The sequence below is a fragment of the Myotis lucifugus genome, unplaced genomic scaffold, assembly GCF_000147115.1.
Source record: "Myotis lucifugus unplaced genomic scaffold, Myoluc2.0 scaffold_1712, whole genome shotgun sequence".
Classification (NCBI taxonomy): Eukaryota; Metazoa; Chordata; class Mammalia; order Chiroptera; family Vespertilionidae; genus Myotis; species Myotis lucifugus.
In genome coordinates, this window is record NW_005872760.1 from 18,477 (window position 1) to 36,421 (window position 17,945).

The 17,945-nt window shown below is 49.4% G+C and overlaps 1 long non-coding RNA gene across 1 annotated transcript; it reads left to right on the forward strand.

Moving 5' to 3' along the window:
- Positions 1-3,914: 3,914 nt before the first annotated feature.
- LOC111824482 lies at positions 3,915-17,394 on the forward strand. Its single transcript, XR_002827566.1, has 2 exons — positions 3,915-5,706; positions 15,878-17,394. It is a non-coding gene; the product is annotated as an uncharacterized LOC111824482 (long non-coding RNA).
- The last annotated feature ends 551 nt before the right edge of the window (positions 17,395-17,945 follow it).

Genomic DNA, 17,945 nt, shown 5'->3' on the forward strand with positions numbered 1-17,945 from the left:
GAGGCTCTGCCTGCCTCACACAGTCAGTGTGGACACAGCGTGGACACTTGATCCCACCCATACCAGCACCTCTTCCCCATACTGAGTTGCAGGGCTCAACAGAGTGGATATCACTGCAATTGTTTGGGGTTCTGGCTTTCTGAGAGGTGGATGACTCTGCTGCTAAAAAGGGGAGTGGCCCGGCCAGCGTGGCTCAGTGGTTGAGTGTTGACCTATGAACCAGGAGGTCATGGTTCAATTCCTGGTCCGGTCACATGCCTGGATTGCGGGCTCAATCCCCAGTGTGAGGCATGCAGGAGGCAGCCCCACAATGATGCTTTCTCATCATTGATGTTTCTCTCTCTCCCTCTCCCTTCCTCTCTGAAATCAATAAAAATACTTTTTTAAAAAAGAGGGGAGAAAAATTGGACGAGTGAACCCCCAGACAAGAATCCAGCGATACTGGAGGGGGGTCTCTGAGACCCAGCCCCTTCTGTGGGGTCTCTAAGTCAAGATCAGCAAAGGCACCGTCTGTTTATTTACTTATTTACCTACTAACTGGTAGGCATTGAACTGAGAATAGAGATCCACTCATCAGCATGAAAAGATCAACACCCAAAACAAACAAAGCAAAAAAAAAACAAAACTCAAAGTATATGTTTGCAAACTCAATAGTGGTTACTCTGGGTAGCCACAGAAGCACAGGTGTGGTTTATAATCTTCTTGTTTATCAACATTTAAGGACTATTATCTTGTCACATGCAAATGTTTGAAAACAGCTACAAGAACTTTTTATTGGGAAATGTGCAAACATACATGAAAGTAGAACAAAGAATTCCTGTGGGCCCGTCACTCAGCTTCAATAGTTTTTAACCCCCTTCCTGCTTTGTCTGCTGTTCTCATTTTGCCAAGTCTGTTCAAGCAAAGTCCGACATTGTGCCATGTCATCCATAAATGCTTCCGTGCGCTTCTCTAGCCCAGGGGTCATGAACCATTTTTGTGCCGCAAGCACCTTTGGCGGTCTGGGGAAGGCTACGAGCCCCTTCCTGGAATAATGTTTTTAAATGCCTAAGATAAAACAGGTAAGATTGTAAAGGAAACCTATCGTATATATAGTATAAACTGAAATATAGTGATTGAAGTGGGGTTTTTTTTTCCTTTTAAAAATTTATTTTAGAGAAAGGGAGAGGTAGAGAGAGAGAAACATTGATGTGAGAAACATCCATCAGCTGCCTCCTGCACGCCCCCTATTGGGGATGGAGCCCACAACAGGGCATGTACCCTTATGGCAGCGGTTCTCAACCTATGGGTCGCGATCCATTTGGGGGTTGAACGACCCTTTCACAGAGGTCGCCTAAGACCATTGGAAAACACATATATAATTACATATTGTTTTTGTGATTAATCACTATGCTTTAATTATGTTCAATTTGTAACAATGAAAATACATCCTGCATATCAGATATTTACATTATGATTCATAACAGTAGAAAAATTACAGTTATGAAGTAGCAACAAAAAATAATTTTATGGTTGGGGGTCACCACAACATGAGGAACTGTATTAAAGGGTCGCGGCATTAGGAAGGTTGAGAACCACTGCCCTATGGGAATCAAACCAGCTACCCTCTGGTGCATGGGATGGTGCTCAACCAACTGAGCCACACCAGCCAGAGCTGGTGAAATACTTTAAAATGTGTGATATAGTAATATATGAGTGTCTTTTTTTTTGTTTGAGTGTCCTTCTTAATACATTGAATTACAAGCTCTAACAGCAGGCCTGTAACTACTGTTATATGGAAGGAAGTCCAATGAGTATAGCCAGCCCCAGGGTGGGAGAGGGTGCAGATGCCCAAGCCCCTCCCTGATCTGGGAGGCGGTGTGGGACAGTGGACAGCACATGGGCTCTTGGTCAGACAAACTGTGGTCTTATCTCCGGCTTCTCCGTGGTTGTGTGTCCTTGGATAAGTTACTTGACCTCTCTGAGCCTATTACTCATCTATGCAATCCCTCCAGGGATGATAACATGAAATAACACCTACAAAGCGTGGACTTAGTCTGGGCTCCGTGAATGTGTGTCCCTCCCTCCCTCCCTGCCCTCCAACCCCAGGAATCGCCCTGGGAAAGGCTCAGAGTCTGGACACGAACCCGAGGATCAGAGGAAGCTGCTGCCCGGGGACAGAAGTCAGAGACTGAGGGGCTCCTCGGTCTTCTCCCCGAGCCCCGAGGTAGCTCAGGAGGCCCGAGGGCCAAAGAACATCATCCCGGACCACCCCCTTGCCTGCCCACAGGCTGGCCGTGGCTGACGTCCTGTCCTCCTTCGCCGATCTAATCAACTCAGTCCAATCAGAGGACTTAATCAGTCCTCGTTCTCTCAATTTTCTCATCTCTTGCTTCTCTCCTCCTAGTTCTCTTAATTTTGCCTGAGAGTGGAGCCGAGGGCCCCAAAAGCCGAGCCTCGCCCCAAAGAGCTCACCCTGGTCCAGAGCAGCTGAGCCCGGCCCAGAACAGCCGAGTCCAGTCCAGAAGGGCGGAGCCCAGCACCGAAGAGCCTAGAGTAGCTCCAGGGAGTGGGGTTGAGGCCTGAAGAGGTGAAGCTAGTCCCCAGCGAATGGCCCAAGCCCCGAAGAGCCCAACTGCCCCAGAAGAGTTGAGCCCCGACCCCAAGGGCGGAGCCAAGACCGGCAGAGGCGCACCCTGACCCTGAGGGCCGAGCCCAGTCCCCAGGGGCCGAGCCTAGGTCCCCGAGCCTCGTGCTGGGTTAAGACTGTTTGGGTTCATTTCATGGAGAGAGAGAGCGAGCCGAACCCACACGCTTTCCTCCGGACAGAAAGCATGGCCAGCCCTGCTCTCCGCCACGTTCTCTCGCCGGGCCCGCCTTCCTGGGCGCGATGTTTAAAGAGGGACATTGACAGATGGGGAGCGGAGGACGGTGCGGTCGCAAGCCATGCCTTTCAGGGCGCAGGTGGGAACTGGGTCTCCTTAGCCTAAGAAAATAAAAGTGTCCGGGCGTGCTCTTGGCATTCAACTAACGAAGGGTTATCATGTGGAAGAAGCAGCTTTAAATATTTTTATTGTTTTTTTATGTATTTATTTATTTTTGGTTATTCCTCACCTGAGGATATTTTTTCCATTGCTTTTCAGAAAGAGGGAAAGGTAGGGAGGCGGGGGCGGGGAGGAGAGAGAGAGAGAGAGAGAGAGAGGGAGAGACATTGATGTGAGAGAGATACATCGACTGGTTTCCTACCCCATGTGCCCGGACCGGGGGCGGGGAGCAAACCCGCAACCCAGGTACCATGCCCTTGTCCAGGAATCAAACCCAAGCCCCTTCGGTGGGCAGGCCAACGCTCTAACCACTGAGCACACCGGCCAGGGCAGGAGCAGCTTTGAGACAGAGTGAAGAGCGCAAGACCCATCCAGGTGCCCTGAAAGGCGGACGTGTCTACCAGGGTTCACAGGAGAGCACTCAGGTGGCAGCGTGAGAAGATGGGATCCCCACTGGACGTCCACGCGCCCTCGGGAAGACCGAGAAGGAAGGGAACAGTTCAGGGCATGGCCTCGGAGTCAGGCCCCTGCCACGACCACCACCACTTATGAGCTGTGTCCTGGGATTCGGGACTTACTCTTTCTGAGTGTCCGCTTCCTTACCCGCCATGGCAGAGGGTGGCAGTACCGGTGTCAGGGGTTGGTTGCAGGGTTTAGTAAGGTGAGGCACAGGACCGTTTCATTCTTGAAGCCAACCCCATTAAATAACTGAGCATCCGTGTAACGAGTGAATTTGTGAATGAATAAAGGACTCGTAAGCCGTGTGAGGGCAGCAGTCAAGGCAGTAACCCACCTAGACCAGTGGTCGGCAAACTGCGGCTCTGGAGCCACATGCGGCTCTTTGGCCCCTTGAGTGTGGCCACAAAGTTTCAATCACACTGTACGTGCACGCCCGCATGTGGTATTTTGTGGAAGAGCCACACTCAAGGGGCCGCAGTACGTGAATGAACGAACCGTTGACCTTAGTGAGATTTTCAAAATAGATGGCGTCTTTACTAATGAGATCAATTCCTGCGCTGGGAGAGCCTGGACCAAGTGTCCTCAACACTCCTTCCCAATCTGACATCCTGTGAGAACAAGAACGGTCAGACGGTCCAATTGTACGAGTCAGGAAGTTTCTCTTCCTCCAGGGCAGCGAGAAAGGTCAAGGAACTGGAACCGTGAAGCCGTGGCTGGAAAAAGAATGAAAAGCCCTTTTCGCAATCTCCCCAAGTCCTCCCAAAGAAACACACCCTAGAACTGGATGCATCTTCCAGTTTTGAATTACGGTCTTGGACAATACTGGGTCTTCTAGTCCTGCCCTGGACCTTTGACCTCGTGTGAAAAGCAGAAAGGCCTGGTGTGCCCACCGAGATGCGGGCATACGTTTTCCGAACGCGCCATCTCCTGGCCACAGGCGGAAACCCACGCGCAGATCTAGGTTCCTTGTTTGTTTACAGTGAGGCGCCAGTCCCCGCCACCCGGGAAGCTGGGCAGGAAACAGTCTTGCTCCCCAGAATTCAATCCTGGCCTCCCGGAGCCGACAGCTTGAAATGCATTCAGATTCAACGACGGGACCGTTTCCAAAGTTCAGAGCTTGTTTATTTGGAAGCACATCTTTCTACCACGGAGCGGTTGCTCGTGCATCTCTAATGTGGTAGGTAGCCCCTTTGGAAAGGGGACTGGGATGAGAGCCTTTCCTAAAAGTGCTGAGCTGCCATCGTCATTGATGGGCAAGGCATTTGTTTTTGTTTGGGGGGATTTATTTATTTGTTTATTGGTGTCTGAACGCGCTCAGAACTATTTCTGTGACTCTGATAAAGAGAGGTTGAGAGAGAGGAAGAGGGAGAACCAGGATCTGAAACCCCAATCTATGTACTGTGACCAAAGGCTGACCAAGGGCACAGGCAAAGGAGCTATTCCAGGCCGACCCTGATTTGTGGGTCCTTGGACAGGGTCCATGAACTGCTTCGCTAAATTGTATCTGAAAACCCCAGTTGGCAGGGTTTTTTCTGGAATAGAGAGCCACCAGGACCACTTGGTCGTAAGGTACAGGTTGAAGTCACACAGCATGCCCCCACGAATGTTTCTCGGGACACCGGCCCCTCCAGATGCTTGGCCAAAAAGAAAAAAAAAGATGTTTTCACTCAAAAAAGCGAGTGACATGCTCTGGGTCATGTCTGCCTTCTAGGAGACTCCCGAGGCACACGAACTTCCGAAGGGTCTGAGACATCTGACTGAAGTAAAGGAACATTTTTGTGACAAATTAATGTGGCTTCAATCAACGTTTCAAAACTTCATTGGCCGAGGAATACTCATGTAGCGACCGTCTAACTGGACCTCCAGGAGCCAGGGCCCCCAGGAACGGTCTCGGGAAACTGCTCATCAACAAGCAGGTACGGGAGTCTTTTGTTGGTCTCCCAGCACCAGGAGAGCCCAGCCTCAACACGAGGACCATGCGCGTTGCCGCGAGACCGTGAAAACAGCTCTATGGCTGGAGAACAGAGCGGAGAGACTGACCCAATAGGTCCTTCAGTCGCTGAGGGTTAGGGTTAGGGTTAGGCTTTGCCCATAATAACGACCTGACCCCCAGGAAATGGCAGCGCAGCTTGTAGTTATGACAACAGCAACAACAAGATCACCTTCCCCATAAACCACGTGGTAGAGAACCAGCCAAGTGTTACCCGAGCAGCTGGCTTCCAACGTGAGTATTGGAATATTCTGTCTCCACTAAACCTCGTGGAATTTTATTATTATTTTTTTCTGCAAAAAGCTTTATTGTTTCATTTGGTCCAATGCATGGGAGAGGGCTTCAGGGTGGTTAAAAGAACGGCTAGTAGTTTCTTCGGGGAAAGGCTCAGGTAAAAGCCAGACACCAGGGGGAGGCCGAGGGGTCCCTCAGAGGCCTCTGGGCTCCACAGGCTCCTAGTCGTGCTTGAGGGGGAGCCTTTGGAAGAGATACGCGCCCAGCCCAGCCTGGGGGCCGGCAGCCTGCAAGGTGAATCAGGTGTCGCCCATCTTCTTGATGCGTTTCACCTCCTCACCCCGGAAGTGGTTCTGCAGGAAGTCACGGAGCTGAGGGTCTGTGCGGGTAGAATCCAGGGCCTGCAGCTCCAAGAGGGCCTGGGTCAGGTTCCTCTCCAAGGCCAGGGCGGCCTCCATGGCGTCCTGAGTTTTGCCCCCTCATCTTGGGAGGCTTCAGCACGTCCTGGAAGAGAATGTGGCCACCGAGCTGGGTTTGCAACTTTAAGACGCTCAGTGCCCTCGCGATTCTTCTCTGCCAACTCGCAGAAGTGGCCCACGCCCTCCAGAGCCACTTCCATCGTCCAGGTCGAAATAGAAGCCGAGAGGTAGGTGTGGGAGGCCCCAGAGGCAGGCTGGCCAGGCGGTTGACCGCAGCCTCCACCTCGGTGGGTGTAATAGTTGATGAATTTGGGAGCTCATGGTTGTTCGGCAGTAAGCAGTTAAGGTAGAAAAACAACAACCGGTGTGTTGGCTGGTCCCGGAGGTGGTTCTGAAGGTGGTGACTGGATAAGACAGGAGAGTGGCCGGAGGCTGGAAGCAGGGGCCTTCCTGGGTCTGTTCCGTCCAAACACTGTTGAAGCAAGAGACAGATTTGTGCCCGCTGAGCGCACTGCCCCTCGTGGAATTCTTGCTCTGTGTATCACTCTTCCAAAAACGAGCAGATGCTGTATCTCCTCTGTAAAATGAGAACGTGTGGATGGGGGGCTTGTAAAGGCCTTGAGAGGTATTAACACTCACACACAGCAAAAAAGGAAACCATCACGCCCTCTTTTCTGATGCCGCTCTAAAAACGTTAAATTCGTAAAGGAACCTCTTTGTATGTTTCTTGTACTAAACGTAACTACTTTTTATTTCTGGGTCACTGTCATGGGACATTGCGTTTCCTGGTTTGGGGAGGAGGAGCAGGGAGAAGTGTGGACCATAAATTCTTTAAAAAATATTGTTATTGATTTCAGAGAGGAAGGGAGAGGGAAAGAGAGAGAAACATCAATGATGAGAGAGAATCATTGATCGGCTGCCCCCTACTGGGGATCGAGCTCACAACCCAGGCATGTCGACAATTGCTGGGAAGCAGAATCTCAATGGATTGGGATAATGCTCCAGAGCAGTGGTTGCGCTGGTGGTCTGTGAGGTCCGAAAGGTTGGCGACCGCTGCCCCAGAGTATGGCAGTTTTTCGCCTTGTTTTATACATTACAATCAAAGGAGGGGACGTAAGTGGGTTACGTGAAATCCATTGGTGATAGATTAGGGAGGCGGGAGAAAGCAAACGGGGGGGTGGACCTCTGGGATTGGATAAAAAGTACAATGATAGACACATACTTCTTTTACTGAGGTGGGTACAGGATAGTGAGCAGTCAACAATTAATATGATAACAATAACAATGAAGGAATTTGTGGTCTCCATCCTGGTGCCCAGGGCTTTTGGTTGTGCCCTGAGGGGTCAAGAAAAAGGAAAAGGGAAGTTACAAGTTTCCCTGACATTTCTTTTTTTTTATTGTTTAAAGTATTACATACATCTCTCCCCCCCACTTTACCCCCCCTGCTACTCCCCACCCCTGAGGGCAAGCCCCCCCCCCCCCCCACTCCAGTGTCTGTGTCCATTGGTTATGCTAATATACCCTGACATTTCAATGATATGCAATAGGCTCAGTTAAAGTAAAGATTGACCTTTGTCAGGGAAGATACCGGCCTAGGATGTGACTACCCACCATAACTGCTTTTAGTTAAAAGTTTTAATTTCAGACCATCCTTGTGGCTACTTTAGGTCCTTGAGTTTTCAAGACCGCCATGCAGGCCTCCCTGAGCTTGTCAGGTCAGCATGTGGCCCCTTTTCCATCCATACAGTAATCGAGCGTATCATCAGTGATGTCTCCTTTCCGGTGGATGTCTGTGACCATTACTGAGCCCAGAAGGCTTTCTTCATTTCTGCCCTCCTGGGGTGTGGCTACTCGGCCTTATTTTTGTGTCTTTGAAATATTATAAACTTCTAGGCAACGAGAAATATTGCCCTCTACAGGGCGTGTCCATCTCAGGTGATCAGTGACAATCACAGCACTTTTTAAATGGATTATTCATTCTTCTTTTACTTTGAGGTTTATACAGCCAGTGACAAGCTTGTTGATTAGAATCACTCTGCACACATTTATTGCTCAAGTATAAAAGGAGAGAGGATGTCAAGAAAAATTTTAAACAAAATCTGACAAAGAGAGGAAAGTCAGAAATAGGACTGGTAAAGAGATTTGAGGGCAAAGGTGTGTGGAATCCTCAGTTTCCAAAGAAGAGAAAGACACATATGTCATTCCCCGAGCCTCTGATGGCCTGTCTGAGCCCTTGGCTCAGGCCTGGCCAGGGTTATGCTAATCACTGCAGCCCACAAATGCACCATTGCTTTATTTTTTATTTTATTTTTTTTAACTTTTATTGACTTCAGAGAGGAAGGGAGAGGGAGAGAGAGACAGAAACATCAATGATGAGAGAGAATCATGGATCGGCAGCCTCCTGCACGCCCCCCACTGGGGATGGAGGCCACAGCCCAGGCATATGCCCTTGACCGGAATCAAACCTGAGACCCTTCAGTCTGCAGGCCAATGCTCTATCCACTGAGCCAAGCCGGCTAGGGCACCATTGCTTCGCAAGCTTACAGCCGCCGAGAGCTCAAGTAAATATTAATGATGACATTTATCATATGTATCCTTTCTATTTTATTAAAGTCAGATGGCTTATTCTGTACTTGCTATAGATTGAATGTTTGTGACCCCCCCTACCCCCCATTCATTTGTTAAATCCTCATGCCTGCCATGTTGGTATTGGTAGGCGGGTCTTCCAGAGGTGGTTAGGTGATGAAGGTGAAGCCCTCATGAATGGGATTCGTGCCCTTAGGAGAGAGATCCCAGAGAGCCCCTCACCCCTTCTGCTATGTGAGGTCCCACCGCGAGATGACCACCGGCGAGCCTGTCCGGCAGTGACCACCTCCCCAGGACAATATGCCTCTCGCTAAGGCTCGCCTCCATCCCTCCCCAGAAGAGGAGGAGAGGAAACAGGAGAAGAAGCGCCTGGCGCAGAGCCCCCATTCCTCCTTCATGGTGCAGATGCCCAGGATGCTGTGGAATCACCACCGTCTCCAGCCGCGCACAAAGGGCAGTTTTTAAAAAAATATATTTTATTGATTTCAGAGAGGAAGGGAGAGGGAGAGAGAGATAGAAATATCGATGATGAGAGAGAATCATTTATTGGCTGCCTTCTGCACGCCCCCTACTGGGAATCGAGCCCGAAACCCAGGCACGTGCCCTTGGCCGGAATCGAACCTGGGACCCCTCAGTCCGCAGACGGAGGCTCTATCCATTGAGCCAAACCAGCTAGGGAACAAAGGGCAGTTTTATGTGTTGGTGGCTCCACTGTTCAGTCAGCCAACAGGAGGAAGAGCCAGGCTCGCAGGAGGATGCTCCTTCCGAAGGCGGCAGCACTGAACGCGCCTCACATCAAGACGAGTGGGGAACCATCCCAATACCACATATTGGATTAAAAAAAAAGATGACCATCTATGAACTTGGAGGAGGGCCCTGACCGGAAGCCGGTGCCTCAGCCTTGGCTGTCCCAGCCTCTAGCTCTGTGCGAAATAAATTCCTGTTGTTCATAAGCCACCCGTCGGTGGTATTCTGTTATAGCAACCTGAACGGTCTAAGACGGACGTGTCTTAGTAACTGACACAAAAGGGAAGCCCCGGGAGCCATACAGACCTGAACCAAGTACTGTTTACACGGTGGCGTCTGCTCAAATTACAGGCCTGGTAACCAGAAGCACACACTTTCCCATTGCCGCCCCGGCCAGCCCTCCGCACAAGAAAGCATTGTTTCAGGAAACTCTCATTTCCATTACACCTGCGTGTGGGGGTGTATTATAATAACTTAAATATATTTGTTACTACTGGGAGTGCAAAAAGCCGGGAAGGCGGCGGCTTGCATGAGAATGCGCCTTTGTCTGCTACAATGTGAACTCAAACCTATTAAAGGACATTAAATGGCATCCTCATGGCAACCGAAGAGAATTTTAAACCTCAAACCATTGAAGTTCTCATCAACTATGCAACAGTTCTACACACGTGAAAGTAAACGACAGACAGTTAAGGTGGAAGAGATACTGAAATACCTGGTTCATTGGTTTGCTGGGCTGCTATAGCGGAGTGCCACTGGCTGGGAGGCTGTTGTAGGCACCTCTCGCCAACATCAGAGAGGTGTTCCCGACAGGCCCCCCACCCGCCCCAGTCAGTGGGAGAGGGCTGTTCCCAACCTCGATCCTTGTCTTCTCATATAAATGAATTTATACGAGAGACCTTGCCTGTGGTATGAAAGCCAATTTATTAAAGCAATGAAAGCATGCACCTTTATTGGAAAAGCAAAGCAAGCAAACCTACACATCCGGCTTACGAAGCACAGACGGCTCTCCGCTGATCTGAAGAGCAGGTTGCGGGGAGGCCTACGGCGTTATATACCCTCCTGCCGATAGGTCGCAAGACTCCTCTGCTGAATGTTTTGGTGCAGGTTCATTCTCACAGCCCCTTTTACTTTGTTGGGACCTTCCCAGAATTCATGAGGAGCACCTGGCAACGTTAGCTTGCCAAGCCTTGAGACCGCTGGCTTCTCTGCTTAGGGAGTAAAACTGCCCTTTTTCCCTTTCCTCCTTCCCCCTCCCTTTCTGCATCCTCTCCTTAGGGAGGTTTTTAACCACTTGTTCTCCTGTCCTTGGCTGGGGAAGAAAATGGCTTGCTAGTTACAAGCTGGCTGCAAGTTGCCCACACTGTTTGGCCTTGTTTTAACTTTCCTGTCTCGGTTTCCCTATTCCTCCTGCCCTGGAATCCTGTAACAGCTTCACATACATTTATTTGCTCACAATTCTGGAGGCTAGAAACCCAAGATCAAGGTACGGGTGGGTGAGTTTATCCTGAGGCCTGTTTCCTTGACCTGCAGGTCTCTTCACATGGTCTGTTCTCTCTGTGTGCCCCTATTTTTATAAGGACACCAGTCATATTAAATGAAGACCCACCTTAACGACCTCATTTTCACTTAATCACTTTTTTTAAAGGTCTTATCTCCAAACTAGAGGCCCAGTGCACCCTCTCCAATCTGGGATCGCTGGCTCCTAACTGCTCATCTCCCTGCCTGCCTGATTGCCCCTAACCACTCTGCCTGCCTGCCTGATGCCCCTAACTGCACCCCTGCCTTCCTGATCGCCCCTAACTGCCCTCCCCTGCTGGCCTGGTCACCCCTAACTGCCGTACTCTGCCGGCCTGCTCGCCCCTAACTTGGTCCCCTGCCAGCCTGATCATCCCTAACCGCCTCTGCCTCGGCCCCCACCACTGTGGCTTTGTCCGGAAGGATGTCCGGATGGATGTCTGGAAGATGTCTGGTCTAATTAGCATATTACCCTTTTATTAGTATGGATACAGTCAATGTTGTGATGTACGGGGTTTGGACTTCAACATAGGAATTTGATGGGGCACAATCAGGTGACTGGATGGTGTGCCTCATCCAATCAGTTCAAGGCCTTACGGACAAACGCTGAGGTTTCCTGGAGGTGGAGAAATTTGGCCTCAAGATGGTAACACCAACTTCTGCCAGAATGTGCAGCCTATAGATTTTGAACTTGTCAGACCCCACAACCACAGGAGGCAATACCTTAAAATAAATCTCTTAATGGTGTGCATATATACCCCGTTGGTTCTGTTTCTCTGGAGAACCCTAATTGATACTCCACCGTAGGAACTACTGAAATAACTGTTTTTTGATTTGCTGGGCTGCCATAGCAAATGCTGGGCTGGCTGGGAGGTTTTGTTGTTGCAAAAAGGAACCAGCCCCGTTCAGGCCACCTCAGAACTGCGAATCAGCCAAGTGCGGGCTGCAGTACTCACACAGAACTCCAGGTGGCGCCCCTGCACTACTCAAACGAGGCTTCCTTGCTGCAGGCCTCACCTCACAGGCTTTTAAACTCAGATTTCAAGACAACCCAATGACTCAGCAATGCCAAAGGGGAAGCATAACATTTGGACAAAGGATACCGCCTACATGCCCAAAGTTCACAAGCTTGCCGTCACAAAGATCACTTTTTCCATGTGTCCTTTCTTGGAAGTCCTGTCTCTTTGGTAGGCGTTAGCGCGATCTGAGCCAATAGCCACTTGGGCAATCTCATTACCCACCCCCCCCCACCCCCACAGGAATAGGACACCTCGGGGTTAATAGAAAAGGAGGATTGCATTGTGGTTGAAGGTTGACGAGCCAATTTGTCTTGTTTTCTGTCTGCAGCAGAAAAGAGGTCACCGGCTCATTGTTCTAGGTTTTCTTTCTTTTCAAGTCTCCAGGGATGTGAGCCACTATGGCCCAAGGGCACAGCATGCCTGGGTGTTTATGCACACAGGGCATGACTCACCCTGACCCCAGGATGTCAGCTACCCACAGTGCTGGCGGGACAGACTCTGTGCCTGCTCGGCAAACCCCTCCGTTAATCCTGCCGGTGGTCAAGACCCTACCCTGTCATTAGGCCGTGTCCTGGACCACAAGCTCAAAACATTTGGCGGCGTGGGCTTGTTGAAGCCTTGTAATATTTTGTAAGAAAATTCGAGATGCCTTTACTTTTTAAATTTCTACGTTGGCTATGGGAAGCAGAACCAGCTATGTGGAGTGACCCTGGGAAGGTCACCCAGGGGTTCAGAATCAGAATCATGGGCCGAGACCTGCCTTCGGGGGTGCTGACTTTCCTAAATCTCTCCCTCCCCAGCCCACTGCCCCCACCATCACTCATCCTTTCCTGGTACGTAAGGCATTTGTTTGGCTCTTTTTTAAAAGATGCACATTCGCATACGTACACAAATCCACGTCTGTGTTCCTGCAGTTTTAAGCAGTGTGTCACTGATGTTGTGCTCCTGGTCTAACCCAAAAGTAAGTGGAAGCATCACCTATCTTTTACATTAGAACCTGACTTTTTAAAAATATATATTTTTATTGATTTCAGAGAGGAAGGGGGGGGGAGAGGGGGAGAGAGGGAGAGAGAGAAAGAAACATCAATGAGAGAATTATTGATCAGCTACCTCCTGCATGACCCCACTGGGGATCGAGCCCGCAACCCAGGAATGTGCCCTGACCAGGAATTGAACTGTGACCTCCTGGTTTATGGGTCGACGCTCAACCACTGAGCCACACCAGCCAGGCTAGAACCTGACTTTTAAAATATACACACAGTCTTCTTCTTGGAGATACACAATTCGGCATAGTAGATGAGAAGCCCTGAGGAATCCTGTAGAAAACAAACCTCATATTTTTCAAAGTTACTTGAATATACATGACCTTTTCCCAGAGGGGGTCCCCACGGACGTCACTGGAACAATATCCCCGGAATACCATTTGGCAGTGCTGAATAAAATTCTCATCTCTTCGCGGCATAGGGTTGGGTGTGTAGGCAGTAACCCCCGCCTCCTGCTGTGCTGAGCCATTTGGGAGTTTGCAGAGTTAGTGTTAGAGTTCGTTGGGTTTTTGTGGTCTCCAGGGCATTCTAATGGTTGACAAAAGACAAGTCTCCTGGCAGTTTCCCAAGCCTGAGATGGCGGCACAGAGAGTAGAGTAAATAGTACCCTCGCTGCCTCTGGGGGGCCCGTCCCATCCCTCCCAAAGCACACAGGCATCTCTGCCCAGGGCCGCCCTGGGACCTCGCCAACTGTTCCATCTCTGGCATCAGGGGAACCTCCCATTCCCAGTCCCTTGGAGGTGACCTTCAGCCACCTTCAGTCTCTCTTTTTTTTTTTCACCTTCAGTCTCTTGAAAGACAAATTGAAAGGCAACTTGATTACTGGGATATTCTTAAAAACTGCTCAGTTCTTCATCCCTCTCTAAACCAAAGCCATAACCCAGAGGCACTAATTTTATTATGGATAATGAAAAAAATCCTTATCTCTCTCCCAGGAATACTCCCTTCAATCCTTTCATTGGCCTCAAAGAGTGGTCAGCTTTGCACCAGAGCTGAAGTTTCTATACCACCCCTGGTAGTGTTTCAAAATCATAGGAGTTAGGAAGAGGTACATACTTAGTTTGAAGTCTTTTAGGGGCCAATGACCTTGTAGCAATGACCCTATGTGATGGCAATATGTGGTTGAATGTTACTGCGTGTGTTAGATTTAAAACTCTAAAAGTTCCCTGAGTTGTCTCAGAAAAACATATTGACTTATCTATATAGATCAGTGGTTCTCAACCTTCCTAATGCCGCGACCCTTTAATACAGTTCCTCATGTTGTGGTGACCCCCAACCATAAAATTATTTTCGTTGCTACTTCATAACTGTAATTTTGCTACTGTTATGAATCATAATGTAAATATCTGATATGCAGGATGTATTTTCATTGTTACAAATTGAACATAATTAAAGCATAGTGATTAATCACAAAAACAATATGTAATTATATATGTGTTTTCCGATGGTCTTAGGCGACCCCTGTGAAAGGGTCGTTCGACCCCCAAAGGGGTCGCGACCCACAGGTTGATGACCCACAGGTTGGGAACCGCTGATATAGATAAAAGCCTAAGCGACTGGCCGACCGGCTGACTGACCGGTAGCTATGACGTGCACTGACCACCAGGGGGAAGACGCTCCACGTAGGAGCTGCCAAGCTGCAGTGACTTGGCAGCTGTGGTTCTCGGGTGGCACACCTAGAACCAGAGAGGAGGGAGCCCGATTCTGGGGTGCATCACCTGAGAACCACCCTCTTGCAATCGGGAACCCTAGGGGGATGTTGGAGAGCCAGTTTCCACCCGATCCCCACAGGCCAGGCCAAGGGATCCCACCAGTGCACAAATCCATGCACTGGGCCTCTAGTAAGGAATAAAATTGCTGGGCAATGGCAATGGTGCCATGTTGGGTGATTCTCTCTGGCTTCTTTTTTTGTTAATCCTCACCCGAGGACATTTTTCCATTGATTTTTTAGAGAGAGTGGAAAGGAAGGGGAGAGACACACACACAGAGAGAGAGAGAGAAAGAGAGAGAGAGAGAGAGAGAGAGAGAGAGAGAGAGAGAAACATCGATGTGAGAGAGACACATTGACTGGTTGCCCTTTCTCCCCCCACACGCACCTAGACCAGGGCTGGGGATCAAGCCTGCAACCGAGGTACATGCCCTTGACCAGAACTGAACCTGGGACTCTTCAGTCCAAGGGCTGATGCTCTATCTTCTGAACCAAACTGGCTAGGCCTCTCTCTGGCTTCTTCATGGGCTTGGGGACCATCAGTAAGACTTGTTTTCACTTTGTGGCTCTTGTAGAGAGGTCAGGTGGCAACACCTCTGAATTGGTAAGTCTAGCTTTCAGGATCTGTCACACACAACTCATCAGTCAGGTCACCTGACAAACATTGATTGGTTTTCAGCTGGACAGACTCCCAGGTGCAGGGGCACTAAATTCAATGAGATGCCAGCCCTGTCCTAACGGAAGATGCGGCAGAGTCAGGGACATTCATCAAAGGCGTAGGTGCTGCTCTTGAAGAAATGCGCTTGCTCCAGTATTTCTCTAAGTCACGTTAAAAGTCACAACTTTTTTAGCCTGGTGGTTCCGGGTACAGCCTCCAGCATCAGAGGGTCTTGTTGAGAACTCAGTTCTGTGAACCAGCCGTGTGCCCATGAGCAAGTGATGTAACCTCTTCAAGTTCTGGTCTCCACGTCCACAAAATAGAAATAACCACAGCCCCGTCTCTAACTTGTCGTGAGGATTAAATGGGATCCTGCATTCAAAGCGTGTGGTGCACCACCTCACAGATCGTAAGCTCTCAATAAAAAGTAGCATTTGCTATTCATCTTCTTCTTCATCTCTCTACATCTCCAGTCTCCACGTGGAGCCCTTTCCCAATCCAGCACATTCCAGAGAACCAGATCATTCCATTCTCCGCCGGCCTTCAAACATTCGCAGGAATCACAGACGTTGGAAAACTTGGCCAAAAGAGAAAAACGACAAAAGGAGTGATACAAGGAGGAGCTTGACATCTACCTGAAATTCCTCTCAAAGGCCAGTGGGAGCGTGCCACTCCTCTAGCCCATGGTGTGCACCCACACGGCCTTGTGTTACTGTTATCTGCTCTCCCCGGGTCACATGCTTCAAGTATTGCAAATCCCTGAGCTTCCCTGGGAAGCTGTGGAGTCCCCACGTCATGGATCTCCCAGGACCTTGCACAGACATTCGTGGGCTCGTCTGCCAGCCATGAAGCTCCAGGGCAGGTTCACCCGCGATTGCCAAGGATGCAGCACATGGGCTTTGCTTTCGTTGGCCCTTGCCTGGTGCTCTTCCCACAGCAAGACAGCGAAGGGTGTTTTCTTCTGGCTGCTCTTCCTTAGCAGAGAAAACACTGCACCTCCCTCCTTGAGGGTGTGGTGCCTTAGAATCTCCTGGAGAATCACAGGGGCAGCCACCTGGGGACAGACCTCCTGCCAAGACTCCCAGGCTCGTTGCTCGCCATCCTGACTCACCCTCCTAACACCAGGGCAGCTCGGTCAGTCTATGAGAACGTGGTACTTGTACAGAAGAAATCCTAGTTGTTTCTAACCATGTTTTACACTCAGACGCCCTTAACGAGAGAGAAAAAGGTCTGAAAATGAAATCAAGACAATAGGATGTTTTCAAGAGGGTGAAGGATACAGGTCAAAGAATCACGACTAATTGATGATGAAGATTTTTAAAAAGAGACCTCCCTAATAGTTCATCATTGGTCAAGTTTTTGCTGTGTTCTAGGCCCTATCCTAAGTGCCTATGTAGATTTTCTCATCAAATCCTCTCAAAAACTTTTTAAGAGGGTGCAATTATTATCCCCAACGAAAACCGAGAAAACACAGAAGCTCGGTGGGGTTAAGCAACATGGGAAACTTTGGGCTCCTCTTCATTCCTTTAAAATCTGTATCTGGGTAAAGTCACGTTTTAAAAACCCTGAAGAGGAAAAAAGAAAACATAATTTCAACATGTCCTAGATTGCATTTATAATAGAAGGGTGTCCGGGCCTGGCTGGATGAGTGGGATCTCAATGCCTTCAGGTGTTGGCTGGATGAGCCTTCTTCTTTCGCAACCAACTGTTCCTGAAGCCTGGGCTGACGTCGTCAACCAACTCTGAAAGCAAATATGTGGTCTGAGTGGTTTCACCCTGGGTCCTGGTCTCACCTCTCAGGCTGGGACCTTCTCTGCTGGAACGGAGGAGGGACAGGAGGTCTAAACAGAAGCAGAATAGAAAAGCTCAAAGCTGCAGAGGACCATCATGAACTGTATGAGCGCCGCACCACTGTACTGTACCCCCAACACTCATACAAAATAATCTTGAGTGTCAACTGTATTTAAAATAAAATTTTTTTGATGAAGAATTATGCTGATTTTAAGAAAAAGAAAAGCTCATCACCTTCGATTCCTCCTCAGTTGACTTAGGCCACCCTCATGGTGTGGCCTTGCTTTCTGATTCGAGGTATAGACACAGTTACCTCCTGGCAGTCAAGACCCTCAGAGTCCTGCTGATTCCACAAAAACAGAGTCAGCTCATCATGTTACGTTCACATACGCCCCCCACTCATGCCAAGCCCTCTCCACTCATGTTCATTTGCTGCCCACCGCTTGCTAGGTTCAGAGTTAAGTCTCCTTGCGTGTATTATTGCACGGGAAACTCAGTTGATGATGGAAGACAAGCAAGAGTCCCAGGAAGGCATCTGCCTTCTCTCAGAAAACAGAAATGCACTGTTGAAAGAGACTCTGCAGTTAACAAACTTGGTCATTAAAAACATTTACAAATGCAGCATTTAAACTCACAGGCCTGGGCGGGCCACCCATGGGGAGGGTAACACGGAGAAGTTACTCAACAGCCCTAACCTTCACCTCCCTGGGTTGTAGAGAAGAATTAATGTACATGGTGCAGGTTTGATGA